At 50.0% G+C, this 14,257-nt stretch overlaps 1 protein-coding gene across 1 annotated transcript in view; it reads right to left on the bottom strand.

Annotated features, from left to right (window-relative positions):
- ANKRD22 (ankyrin repeat domain 22) overlaps positions 1–14,257 on the bottom strand; it is a 117,021-nt gene that overhangs the window by 101,604 nt on the left and 1,160 nt on the right. The window lies entirely within an intron of this gene.

Below are 14,257 nucleotides of genomic sequence, written 5' to 3'. Positions count from 1 at the left end.
AACAGAGAACCTGCAGAAAGTCACCGCACAGAGGCCAATATCCCTTATGGACTACGAGAAAAGGATTTACCGGTAGGTAATTAAAATCCTATTTTTCTCTAGCATCCATAAGGGATATTGGGGACACATTAGTGCGATGGGGATGTCCCAAAGCTTCCAGAACGTGCGGGACCGTGCGGAGACTGCTGCAGCAACACCTGCCCAAACTGGGTATCCTCTTTGGCCAGAGTATCAAACTTGTAGAACTTCACAAAGGTGTTCTTCCCCGACCAGGTAGCAGCTCGCCATAGTTGCAAGGCCGAGACTCCCCAGGCAGCCACCCAGGAGGAGTCCACCGATCTAGTAGAGTATGCCTTTAGAGACTTAGGAACCGGCAAGGCTGCCGACGTATAGCCCTTTTGGATAGTAAGCCGAATCCAACGAGCGATGGACTGCTTTGAAGCAGTGCAACCCTTTTTCTGCGCATCATACAGCACAAACAAGGAATCCGTCTTTCTGATCCGAGCCGTCCTCTTGACATGGATCTTCAAGGCTCGCACTTCATCCAATGCCTCCGGAGGGGCAGAAGAGCCAGAACTGGATGGAATCACCAGAGGTTGATTCAAGTGAAACGCGGAGACCACCTTCGGAAGGAACTGCTGCCTAGTCCTGAGCTCCGCTCTGTCTTCGTAAAAGAGTAAGTATGAAATTTTACACGATAAGGCCCCAAATTCTGAGACACGTCTAGCAGAAGCCAGGGCCAGAAACATCACCGTCTTCCATGTGAGGTATTTGTCTTCTACCGTCATCAGAGGTTCAAACCAGGAGACCTGTAGAAAGCGTAACACCACATCCAAATCCCAAGGCGCCGTAGGCAGCACAAACTGAGGTTGTATGTGAAGCACCCCTTGCAAGAAGGTACGAACTTCTGGCAGGATAGCCAACTTCTTCTGGAAGAAGACGGAAAGAGCTGAAATCTGGACCTTAATGGATTCAAGATGTATGCCTTTATCCACTCCAGACTGTAGGAAACTAAGGAATCTTCCCAAGTGGAATTCTGCAGATGGATATGTGTGTTCCTCGCACCAAGATACATATCTCTGCCAGATATGATGATAGTGTTTTGACGTCACAGGTTTTCTGTTTTGCACTATAGTGGCAATGACCTTTTTGGAAAGCCCTTTGTGAGCTAGGATGTTCCGCTCAACTTCCATGCCGTCAAACAAAGCCGTCGTAAGACCGGGTAGACGAACGGTCCTTGCTGAAGAAGATCCCTTCTTAGTGGCAGAGGCCAAGGGTCTTCTATGGACATGTCCAGAAGAGCTGCGTACCACGCTCACCATGGCCAATCCGGTGCAATCAAGATTGCTTGTACTCCGTGATGTCTAATCTACTTGAGCACCCTTGGGATCAACGGAATCGGAGGAAATAGGTCGACCCACTGGTAAGGCCAAGGCGATGTCAGCGCATCCACTGCGCTCGCCTGAGGAGCAGTAGTAGTGAAGCTTCTTGTTGATGCGAGATGCCATCATGTCAATCTGTGGGCATCCCCACCTGTCGACGATCTGTTGAAACACCTGAGGGTGTAATGCCCACTTTCCCAGGTGGAGATCATGACAACTCAGGAAGTCCGTACCCAGTTGTCCACTCCCGAAATGAAAATTGCGGACAGTGCTCTTGCATTTATTTTGGACACTTCTCACATGCAGGCCCTGCTTTTTGTCCCTCCTTGTCGATTGATGTACGCCACTGCCGTGGCGTTGTCCGACTGAACCTGGATCGCCTGATTCCAGAGTAGAGGGGAGGCCTGAATCAGAGCATTGTAGATAGCCCGAAGTTCCAGTATGTTGATCGGAAGTAGGGCCTCCTGGGCAGACCACCTGCCCTGGAACTGCGCCTCCTGGGTGACAGCTCCCCATCCTCTCAGACTCGCATCCGTCGTGAGCAGTATCCAATCCTGAATCCCGAAGTGTCGATTCTCCAGTAGGCTGGAAGACTGTAGCCACCACAGGAGTGAAATCCTGGCCTGGGGTGACAGCTGAATCATCCAGTGCATCTGAAGATGGGAACCGGACCACTTGTTCAGGATGTCCATTTGGAAGGGTCTGGCATGGAACCTTCCGAACTGTATCACCTCGTATGAGGCCACCATCTTTCCCAACAATTTTATGAATGGAAAGTTGAGCAGGTCGGAGAACCATGCAAACGATTTCTTGAAGTGTTCTCATTTTGTCCTCCAGGAGGAACACTCTCTGAGCTACAGAATCCAGTATCATGCCCAGAAACAGGAGCCATTGTTGAGACGGCTCCAGATGGGACTTCTGTAAATTGAGAATTCACCCATGGTGAGACAGAAGTTGGATAGTGCGATCTATATGCAGCAGTAGAAGCTCCCTGGAACTCACTTTTATCAGGAGATCGTCCAGGTAATGGACAATGTTGACCCCCTCTGAGTTGAAACATAATTTCCGCCACAACCTTTGTGAACACCCTCGGAGCTGTAGACAGGCCGAAGGGTAACGCCTGAAACTGGTTGTGATCGCTCAGTAGGGCGAACCGCAGATAGGCCTGATGAGGAGGCCAAATTGGGATATGGAGGTAAGCGTCCTTGATATCCAGGGACACTAGGAATTCTTGGTATTCCAGGCCTGTGATCACCGCTCTCAAAGATTCCATCTTGAATTTGAAAACCTTCAGGTAAGGATTCAAGGACTTCAGATTCAAAATTGGTCTCACAGACCCGTCTGGTTTTGGCACTACGAACAGACTGGAGTAGTAACCTTGTCCTTGCTGTAGCAGGGGTACTGGAACAATAACCTGGGACTGGACCAATTTGTCAGTGGTCAGTAGTAGCGTAACACGCATATTTTCCAAAGCTGGTGAGCTTGATTTGAAAAATCGTTGGGGAGGAGCACCGTCGAACTTCAGCTTGTAACCCTGAGAGATAAGGTACCTTACCCAGGCATCTTGGCAGGAACTGTCCCAGATGTGGCTGTAGTGACGTAACCGAGCTCCCACCACGAGATCCCCTCAGGGTGGGTGGGCACCGTCATGCCGAAGTCTTTGTGGAAACTGAACTGGTGCTCTGTTCTTGAGAACCGGCAATGGCTGGTTTCTTAGGCTTACCTCTGGAGTCTCTAGCTGCGTTGGAGGCACCCCTGGCTCTAGATCAAAATCTGGAGGACCGGAAGGACTGAGTAGACGGTCCCTGGTAGGCACGCCTAGCAGGCGGAGCCCCTGAAGGGAGAAACGTGGATTTCCCAGCAGTAGCTTTGGAGATCCATGCGTCCAACTCACCTTCAAAGAACCATTCCCCTGCTAAGGGAAGAGAGTCCACATTAAGTTTGGAATCAGCGTCTGCAATCCACTGACGCAACCATATGGCACTGCGTGCAGGCACAGCCGTAGCAGTGGTCCTAGCATTAATATTGCCAATCTCTTTAAGGGAGTCACAGAGGACTCTTGCCGTGCCCTGAATGTGTTTTAGGAAAGTTACAGTAGTCACTAAGGTCATATCATCCGAAAGACCCTCCTGAATTTGAGTAGACCACATATGAATTGCATGTGTCATCCAGCAAACAGCAAGAACCGGTCTTTGAGCTACACCTGCAGCAGTGTAGATAGATTTCAAAGTGGTCTCAATTTTCCTATCACCCGTGTCCTTTACCATAAAGGAGCCCGAAGCTGGGAGCACTGCCTTTTTAGAGAGGCAAGAGACTGAGACGTCTACTGCTGTAGATTCTTCCCAGAATTTTCTGCCTTCAGGGGCAAAGGGGAAGGTATGCAAAAACCGTTTGGACACCGGATATTTTTTATCTGGATTTTTCCAGGCTAATTTAAATAAATAATCCAATTCCTTGGAATCAGGAAATGTGACTGTCAGTTTGTCTTGTGGGAGGAAAAATGACTGCTGATTAGTAGCGTCCTCCAGGGGGAGCTGTAGCACATCCCGTATAGCCAATATGAGGGGTTCAATGCCCTGTGTAGGGGTGAAATCCCCACTAATGGGATCCACATCATCCCCATCATCCTGTACATCATCAGTATCTGATAGGATTGCAGGTAAAGCACGTTTTTGTGCGCCTGTAGTAGACATGGGGGGATGAGGAACATCAGCTTTAGCAGCTAGATTAGCTACTGCTTGTTGCAGTTCTTGTGTTTTATTGGCATTGGCAGTGAGCTGAGATGACATATCAGACATCATAGTTTTGATAAAAGTCCCAGCCAGGAAGGCTCTTGACTCTCCCCCACGTTGTTATCAGAATTTTGTGATGACTGACTACACTGCTCACATGATATGGAGCCAGATGAAATAGGGGAGAATCTGGCATTACATACACTGCGTAACTTCTGTTTCACCATTATGAAATACAGATACAATACACATACAACACAGACTGATTACAATATAAGCCTGCCCTAATGCATGTGAGAGGAGACACAGAAGAGAGGAGCCCAGCGCACCCAACGCTGTATAGCTCCAGTGAGGCTGTCAGCGTTTTATGTATATATGTTCATGCGCTCATACTTTCTCTGTTATATATATATGTATATAAATAAACTGTGCACCAATAGAGGCTCTCCCCCTCTACACCCGGTACCAGTGGTCCTGTGAACCTGTGGAGGAGCTGTATGAGGCTGCTGCTGCTTATGCAGAGGAAGGTGCCAAAATGCCGCTGAGCCCACTCTGATGTAGCTCCGCCCCCCGTAATGGCGTTGAAGCTATTACTAATGTTTATACTGGCTATGGGGGTCATTCCGAGTTGATTGCTAGCTGGCGTTGTTCGCTGCATAGCGATCAGTGAAAAAAATGGCTAAACTGCGCATGCGTATGCACCGCAATGCGCACACGCGTTGTACGGGTACAAAGTCCTTTGTTGTTTTGTACTGGTTCTAGCGACGATTCCAAACGCACAGCCGATCACAAGGAGATTGACAGGAAGAGGGCGTTTCTGGGTGTCAACTGACCGTTTTCTGGGAGTGTTTGGAAAAATGCAGGCGTGGCCGGGCGTTGGCTGGGCAGGTATCTGATGTCCTTACCGTGTCACACGTCGCAGCAATCATCGCACAGGATAAGTAACTACAGGGCTGGTCTTGTTTTGTACAAAATGTGTTTTCAGGTTCTCTGCAGCACAGGCATTCGCAATCCTGCAAAGCAAAAATACACTCCCCCGTGGGCGGCGACTATGCGTTTGCACGGCTGCTAAAAACTGCTAGCGAGCGATCAACTCGGAATGACCCCCTATGTCTCCCACATCATTTATAGCGTCACATAAATGTTTGGTACAATAACGCTAGCCAGTCTCACGTAGGGGCTCCAGCGGGTCCCTCCAGGAGGGACCCGTGCGCCTCACCCGCGCCTCTGCCGCACAAGGGATCCGGTCTCTAGGTCAACAGTAACTAGGTCGACACTATCTAAGTTGACCATTATTGGTCGACAGTAACTAGGTTGACAGGGTTTCTAGGTCGACATGTTCTAGGTTGACAGGGTTTCTAGGTCGACATGAGTGTCACTTTTTTTTTTCTTTTTTTTAACCTTTTCATACATGGTGCACTAATTGGGGTTCCCGGTCACTCTACGGAAAAAAAAACGACACAAAAAAAACTCATTGACCTGTCGACCTAGACCATGTCGACCTAAAGACCCTGTCGACCTAGAGACCCTGTCGACCTAGTTACTGTCAACCAATAGTGGTCGACCTAGACACTGTCGACCTAGTTACTATCTACCTTCCATACCACACCCCCGCACAATGAACCGGGGGACGCCCCCACCACCGACGATCACCTTCAGGCTTTGTTAGGGGTGTGCGGCATGCTGCGACAGCTAAGGCGCAGTGCCCCGCTGAACAAACAGCCCCTCAGGACTAGCGGGGAAGCGGCTCTGCACCTCACGAGGCCGGTGACCGCCTCCCCCCTTATCTCCCACGGCGCAGGTATGCTGTTGCAATAAAAGTTTAAAAGAAATTGATGAAAAAACTCTGGAGCTTGCAGAGTGTGCATCCTCTCCTGAGGGCACTTTTTTCTAAACTGTCTGTGGGAGGTGACATAGAGGGGAGCACCTAGCACACCCAGTTGAAGAAAATAAGATTTTACTCACCGGTAAATCTATTTCTCGTAGTCCGTAGTGGATGCTGGGACTCCGTAAGAACCATGGGGAATAGCGGCTCCGCAGGAGACTGGGCACAACTAAAGAAAGCTTTAGGACTACCTGGTGTGCACTGGCTCCTCCCACTATGACCCTCCTCCAGACCTCAGTTAGGATACTGTGCCCGGAAGAGCTGACACAATAAGGAAGGATTTTGAATCCCGGGTAAGACTCATACCAGCCACACCAATCACACCGTATAACTCGTGATACTATACCCAGTTAACAGTATGAAATATAACTGAGCCTCTCAACAGATGGCTCAACAATAACCCTTTAGTTAGGCAATAACTATATACAAGTATTGCAGACAATCCGCACTTGGGATGGGCGCCCAGCATCCACTACGGACTACGAGAAATAGATTTACCGGTGAGTAAAATCTTATTTTCTCTGACGTCCTAAGTGGATGCTGGGACTCCGTAAGGACCATGGGGATTATACCAAAGCTCCCAAACGGGCGGGAGAGTGCGGATGACTCTGCAGCCCCGAATGAGCAAACTCTAGGTCCTCCTCAGCCAGGGTATCAAACTTGTAGACTCTTGCAAAAGTGTTTGAACCCGACCAAGTAACAGCTCGGCAAATTTGTAAAGCCGAGACCCCTCGGGCAGCCGCCCAAGAAGAGCCCACTTTCCTCGTGGAATGGGCTTTTACAGATTTAGGGTGCGGCAGTCCAGCCGCAGAATGTGCAAGTTGAATCGTGCTACAGATCCAGCGAGCAATAGTCTGCTTAGAAGCAGGAGCACCCAGCTTGTTGGGTGCATACAGGATAAATAGCGAGTTAGTTTTCCTGACTCCAGCCGTCCTGGAAACATATATTTTTCAGGGCCCTGACTACGTCCAGTAACTTGGAATCCTCCAAGTCCCAAATAGCCGCAGGCACCACAATAGGTTGGTTCACATGAAAACTGATACCACCTTAGGAAGGAATTGGGAACGAGTCCTCAATTCCGCCCTATCCATATAAAAAAATTAGATAAGGGCTTTTGCATGATAAAGCCGCTAATTCTGATACACGCCTGGCCAACGCCAAGGCCAACAGCATGACCACTTTCCACGTGAGGTATTTTAGCTCCACGGATTTAAGTGGCTCAACCCAATGCGACTTCAGGAAATCCAACACCACGTTGAGATCCCACGGTGCCACTGGAGGCACCAACGGGGGCTGACTATGCAGCATTCCCTTAACAAAAGTCTGAACTTCAGGCAGTGAAGTCAGTTCCATTTTGGAAGAAAATCGATAGAGCCGAAATCTGGACCTTAATGGAACCCAATTTTAGGCCCATAGTCACCCCTGACTGTAGGAAGTGCAGAAATCGACCAAGCTGAAATTCCTCCGTTGGGGCCTTCCTGGCCTCACAGCACGCAACATATTTCCGCCATATGCGGTGATAATGGTTTGCGTTCACTTCTTTCCTAGCTTTAATTAGCGTAGGGATAACTTCCTCCGGAATGCCCTTTTCCTTCAGGATCCGGCGTTCAACCGCCATGCCGTCAAACGCAGCCGCGGTACGTCTTGGAACAGACATGCCCCCTGCTGCAGCAGGTCCCGTCTGAGCGGCAGAGGCCATGGGTCCTCTGAGATCATTTCTTGGAGTTCTGGGTACCAAGCTCTTCTTGGCCAATCCGGAACAATGAGTATAGTTCTTACTCCTCTCCTTCTTATTATTCTCAGTACCCTGGGTATGAGAGGCAGAGAAGGGAACACATACACCGACTGGTACACCCACGGTGTTACCAGAGCGTCCACAGCTATCGCCTGAGGGTCCCTTGACCTGGCGCAATATCTTTGTAGCTTTTTGTTGAGGCGGGACGCCATCATGTCCACCTGTGGCCTTTCCCAACGGTGTACAATCATTTGGAAGACTTCTGGATGAAGTCCCCACTCTCCCGGGTGGAGGTCGTGTCTGCTGAGAAAGTCTGCTTCCCTGTTGTCCACTCCGGGAATGAACACTGCTGACAGTGCTAACACACGATTTTCCGCCCATCGGAGAATCCTTGTGGCTTCTGCCATCGCTATCCTGCTTCTTGTGCCGCCCTGTCGGTTTTACATGAGTGACCGCCGTGATGTTGTCTGACTGGATCAGCACCGGCCGGTGTTGAAGCAGGGGTCTAGCCTGACTTAGGGCATTGTAAATGGCCCTTAGTTCCAGAATATTTATGTGTAGGGAAGTCTCCTGACTTTTCCATAGTCCTTGGAAGTTTCTTCCCTGTGTGACTGCCCCCCAGCCTCGAAGGCTGGCATCCGTGGTCACCAGGACCCAGTCCTGTATGCCGAATCTGCGGCCCCCTAGAAGATGAGCACTCTGCAGCCACCACAACAGCGACACCCTGGCCCTTGGAGACAGGGTTATCCGCCGATGCATCTGAAGATGCGACCCGGACCACTTATTCAACAGATCCCACTGGAAGATCCTTGCATGGGACCTGGCGAATGGAATTTCTTCGTAAGAAGCTACCATCTTTCCCAGGGCTCGCGTGCATTGATGCACCGACACCTGTATTTGTATTAGGAGGTCTCTGTCTAGAGACGACAACTCCTTGGACTTCTCCTCCGGGAGAAACCCTTTTTTCCTGTTCTGTGTCCAGAACCATACCCAGGAACAGTAGACGCGTCGTAGGAACCAGCTGCGACTTTGGAATATTCAGAATCCAGCCGTGCTGTTGTAGCACTTCCCGAGATAGTGCTACTCTGACGAACAACTGCTCCCTGGACCTCGCCTTTATAAGGAGATCGTCCAAGTACGGGATAATTATTTCGGCCATTACCTTGGTAAATACCCTCGGTGCCGGGGACAGACCAACGGCAACGTCTGGAATTGGTAATGACAATCCTGTACCACAATTTTGAGGTACTCCTGGTGAAGAGGGTAAATAGGGACATGCAGGTAAGCATCCTTGATGTCCAGTGATACCATGAAATTCTCCAGGCTTGCAATAATCGCCCTGAGCGATTCCATTTTAAACTTGAACCTTCGTATATAAGTGTTCAAGGATTTCAATTTTAGAATGGGTCTCACCGAACCGTCTGGTTTCGGTACCACAACATTCTGGAATAGTAACCCCGGCCTTGTTGAAGGAGGGGTACCTTGATTTCACCTGCTGGAAGTACAGCTTGTGAATTGCCGCCAGTACTACCTCCCTTTCTCCGAGGGCAGCAGGCAAGGCTGATGTGAGGTAACGGCGAGGGGGAGTTGCCTCGAACTCCAGCCTGTATCCCTGTGATACTACTTGCAGAACCTAGGGATCCACCTGTGGGCAAGCCCACTGGTCCCTGAAGTTCCCGAGACGCGCCCCCACCACACCTGTCTCCACCTGTGGAGCCCCAGCGTCATGCAGTGGACTCAGAGGAAGCGGGGGAAGATTTTTGATCCTGGGTACTGGCTGTCTGGTGCAGCTTTTTCCTTCTTCCCTTGTCTCTGTGCAGAAAGGAAGCGCCTTTGACCCGCTTGCTTTTCTGCACCAAGGATAATAATATATTACCAGAGAGCGCTTTATCCAAATATATTGAATTTATTACATATATATCACAATAAAATATAAAATAAACACATGTACACATAAAATTATAATTGAAGTTAAAAAATCCTCCCTGCTGCAGCTGATTAAATTTAACCGGTTATTTATATTATATCCAAATAGAAGTACTTATTGTAACCATATTTTCAGTGAAAAGTCCCGAACAGTATATAGTCCTTATTAGGAACAATTTATGGATGCTTGCTGTTTAATTCCAGCTATAGGATTTTTTCCCACATGCTCATGGAGATCTCCTTATATGTCAGATAGAAGCCGGCTTTCTACTCCCGTTAATTAATGCCGCTGAGTGGCCAGGTGCGTAGGATACTTATGCTTTAGTATCTGTTTAACGGACTTTTTTCGTCCTACTCTCACTGTGCTAGATAGGGCCACATTTGCAAAATTGTCCACTTTACTCACAGCCAGGAGTGGATCCGTTTGATCTCCGTGGACGGCCCCCGTTGTCGAACACAGCCACAGTGGAGAGAGGCACCTTCCTGGATTACGGGATACCTGGAGAATCTCTAGAGACGATTAGCATCCATACATGGACAATAACACCAAGAGGGTATTATTCAGCCGGAATCCGCTGATAGCAGGAAGGACATCCGTATAGAATAAGCCCCAGTCCTTACGCGTTTCTCCGCTTTTCTGAAGCCGAAAGGACTGTACCTGAAAATACGGTGCTTTCTTAGGCTGTGAGGAAACCTGAGGTAAAAAAATTTCTTCCCAGCTGTTGCTGTGGATACGAGGTCCCAGAGACCATCCCCAAACAATTCCTCACCCTTATAAGGCAGAATCTCCATGTGCCTTTTAAAGGCAGCATCACCTGTCCACTGCCGGGTCTCTAATAACCTCCTGGCAGAATGGACATTGCATTAATTCTGGATGCCAGCCGGCAAATATCCCTCTGTGCATCCTTCATATATAAGACGACGTCTTTAATATGCTCTATGTTAGCAAAATATTATCCCTGTCTAGGGTATTAATATTATCTGACAGGGTATCAGACCACGCTGCAGCAGCACTATTTATGCTGAGGCAAATGCAGGTCTCAGTATAGTACCTGAGTGTGTATATACAGACTTCAGGATAGCCTCCTGCTTTTTATCAGCAGGCTCCTTCAAAGTGGCCGTATCCCCAGACGGCAGTGCCACCTTTTTTTGACAAACGTGTGAGCGCCTTATCCACCCTAGGGGATATCTCCCAACGTGACCTATCCTCTGGCGGGAAAGGGTACGCCAGCAGTAACTTTTTAGAAATTACCAGTTTCTTATCGGGGGAACCCACGCTTCTTTACACACTTCATTCACTCATCTGATGGGGGAACAAAACACTGGCTGCTTTTTCTCCCCAAACATAAAACCCCTTTTATGTGGTACTTGGGTTAATGTCAGAAATGTGTAACACATTTTTCATTGCCGAGATCATGCAACGGATGTTCCTAGTGGATTGTGTATATGTCTCAACCTCGTCGACACTGGAGTCAGACTCCGTGTCGACATCTGTGTCTGCCATCTGAGGTAACGGGCGTTTTTTGAGCCCCTGATGGCCTTTGAGACGCCTGGGCAGGCGCGGGCTGAGAAGCCGGCTGTCCCACAGCTGTTACGTCATCCAGCCTTTTATGTAAGGAGTTGACATTGTCGGCTAATACCTTCCACCTATCCATCCACTCTGGTGTCGGCCCCACAGGGGGCGACATCCCATTTATCGGCATCTGCTCCGCCTCCACGTAACCTTCCTCATCCAACATGTCGACACAGCCGTACCGACACACCGCACACACACAGGGAATGCTCTGACTGAGGACAGGACCCCACAAAGTCCTTTGGGGAGACAGAGAGAGAGAGTATGCCAGCACACACCAGAGCGCTATATAATGCAGGGATTAACACTATAACTGAGTGATTTTTTCCCCCAATAGCTGCTTGTATACACATATTTCGCCTAAATTTAGTGCCCCCCCTCTCTTTTTAACCCTTTGAGCCTGAAAACTACAGGGGAGAGCCTGGGGAGCTGTCTTCCAGCTGCACTGTGAAGAAAAAATGGCGCCAGTGTGCTGAGGGAGATAGCCCCGCCCCTATTTCGGCAGACTTTTCTCCCGCTTTTTTCATGGATTCTGGCAGGGGTAATTTATCACATATATAGCCCTGGGACTATATATTGTGATGATTTGCCAGCCAAGGTGTTTATATTGCCCTCAGGGCCCCCCCCCCCAGCGCCCTGCACCCATCAGTGACCGGAGTGTGAGGTGTGCATGAGGAGCAATGGCGCACAGCTGCAGTGCTGTGCGCTACCTTGTTGAAGACAGAAGTCTTCTGCCGCCGATTTTCCGGAACACTTCTTGCTTCTGGCTCTGTAAGGGGGCCGGCGGCGCGGCTCCGGGACCGAACATCGAGGTCGGGTCCTGTGGTCGATCCCTCTGGAGCTAATGGTGTCCAGTAGCCTAAGAAGCCCAAGCTACCACCAGTTAGGTAGGTTCGCTTCTTCTCCCCTTAGTCCCTCGCTGCAGTGAGTCTGTTGCCAGCAGATCTCACTGTAAAATAAAAAACCTAAAATATACTTTCTTTCTAGGAGCTCAGGAGAGCCCCTAGTGTGCATCCAGCTCAGCCGGGCACAAGATTCTAACTGAGGTCTGGAGGAGGGTCATAGTGGGAGGAGCCAGTGCACACCAGGTAGTCCTAAAGCTTTCTTTAGTTGTGCCCAGTCTCCTGCGGAGCCGCTATTCCCCATGGTCCTTACGGAGTCCCAGCATCCACTTAGGACGTCAGAGAAATTTAAAGTGCACTGGCTCCTTTGGAACCGTCTATACCCCATCGTACTAATCTGTCCCCAATATTCCTTATGAATGCTATAGAAATACCAATACTCACCAGCCGACAGTCAAATTATCTGACAGTGTATGGCAGCAGTGGCCAACCCGCGGCTCTTTCATCCGCCGCATACGGCTTGGCCGGCTCCTGGCCACCGCTGCCCGGCACATACACTTGTCTCCGGCGGCGGTGTCACTCTTCAATTCAGCGCCGGTCCACGAGCCAATCTGAGCTTGCGGACCGGCAGCTAAGGCTACCGGACCGGGAGCTTTAATTGGCTCACGGACTGGCGCCTAATTGAAGAGAGACACCGCCACCGGAGAGTGAGGGGCAGGAGAGGCGCACCCTGCGCTCTCCTCCCCTCACAGACAGCAGCAGCGCGGTGAGCAGCACGGGGGAAGGGGGAGGGGCGGTCATGTATATCTGGCACTGGGGGCATTGCTGGCACTGTGGGGACATGTATACCTGGCACTGGGGTCATAGCTGGCACTGGGGGGGACATGTATATCTGGCACTGGGGGGCATATCTGGCACTGTGGGGACACTGGCATTGGGCATATAGCTGGCACTTTGGGGACATATATATCTGCCACTAGGGGCATAGCTGGCACTGTGAGGACATATATATCTGGCACTGTGGGGACATGTATATCTGGCACGGGGGGCATAGATGGCACTGTGGGGACAAGTATATCTGGCACTGGGGTCATAGCTGGCACTGGGGGGACATGTATATCTGGCACTTGGGGGCATATCTGGCACTGTGGGGACACTGGCATTGGGGGCATAGCTGGCACTTTGGGGACATGTATATCTGGTACTAGGGGCATAGCTGGCACTGTGGGGACATGTATATCTGGCACTGGGGGCATAGCTGGCACTGTGGGGACAAGTATATCTGGCACTGGGGACATGCATATCTGGCACTGGGGGGACATGTATATCTGGCACTGGGGGCAGAGCTGGCACTGTGTGGGGACATGTATATCTGGCACTAGGGGCATAGCTGGCACTGTGGGGACATGTATATCTGGCACTGGGGGCATATCTAGCAGTGTGAGCATATATGTATCTGGCACTGTGAGGCATATATATATTTGGCACTGTCGGGCATATGTGTATCTGGCACTGGGGGCATCTGTGTACTTGGCACTGGGGCGCATATGTGTATCTGGTACTGTGGGCATATATGTATCTGGCACTGTGGGGACATGTGTATCTGGCACTGGGGGCATATATGTATCTGGCACTGGGGGCATATATGTATCTGGCACTGTGGGGACATATGTTTCTCGCAGTGTGGAGGCACCCATTTATTGGCATTTTATATGTATGTGGCACTGTACTGGGGCATTATATGTATGTGGCACTGTACAACATGACTAAAAACGGAGTTATGACACAAGGTCATACTCCTACAAACCTCATACCAAAAGGTGTGCGCACAAAATGGGGTGTGGCTTTGTGAAAATTAGGCCACACCCCCATTTTTGCACGTGCGCCTTTGGCGCGCGCATGATACTGGCTCTTGCCCTTGACTACAGATCTTTTCTGGCTCTTTGCCTCTGACTGGTTGGCCACCCCTGGTGTATGGCAAGTCAGATAATTGGCCGGTCTGTCTGATGGACAGTTGTATCTGACAGTGTATGGTCACCTTACCGCACCTGCCTGTCTATTGCTGGCAGCTTCTCTCTGGTCCAGGGAATGATGAGCACTCAGATCCACACGCACCACACAACACCCCTGCTCTCACCTTTGCCTATGTACTAAGATACACACCTTGTACATTTTAACATTT

Source organism: Pseudophryne corroboree, chromosome 3 (genome assembly GCF_028390025.1).
Source record: "Pseudophryne corroboree isolate aPseCor3 chromosome 3, aPseCor3.hap2, whole genome shotgun sequence".
Lineage (NCBI taxonomy): Eukaryota > Metazoa > Chordata > Amphibia > Anura > Myobatrachidae > Pseudophryne > Pseudophryne corroboree.
Note: the sequence above shows the minus strand (reverse complement) of the source record. Positions and strands in the feature narration are given on the sequence as shown.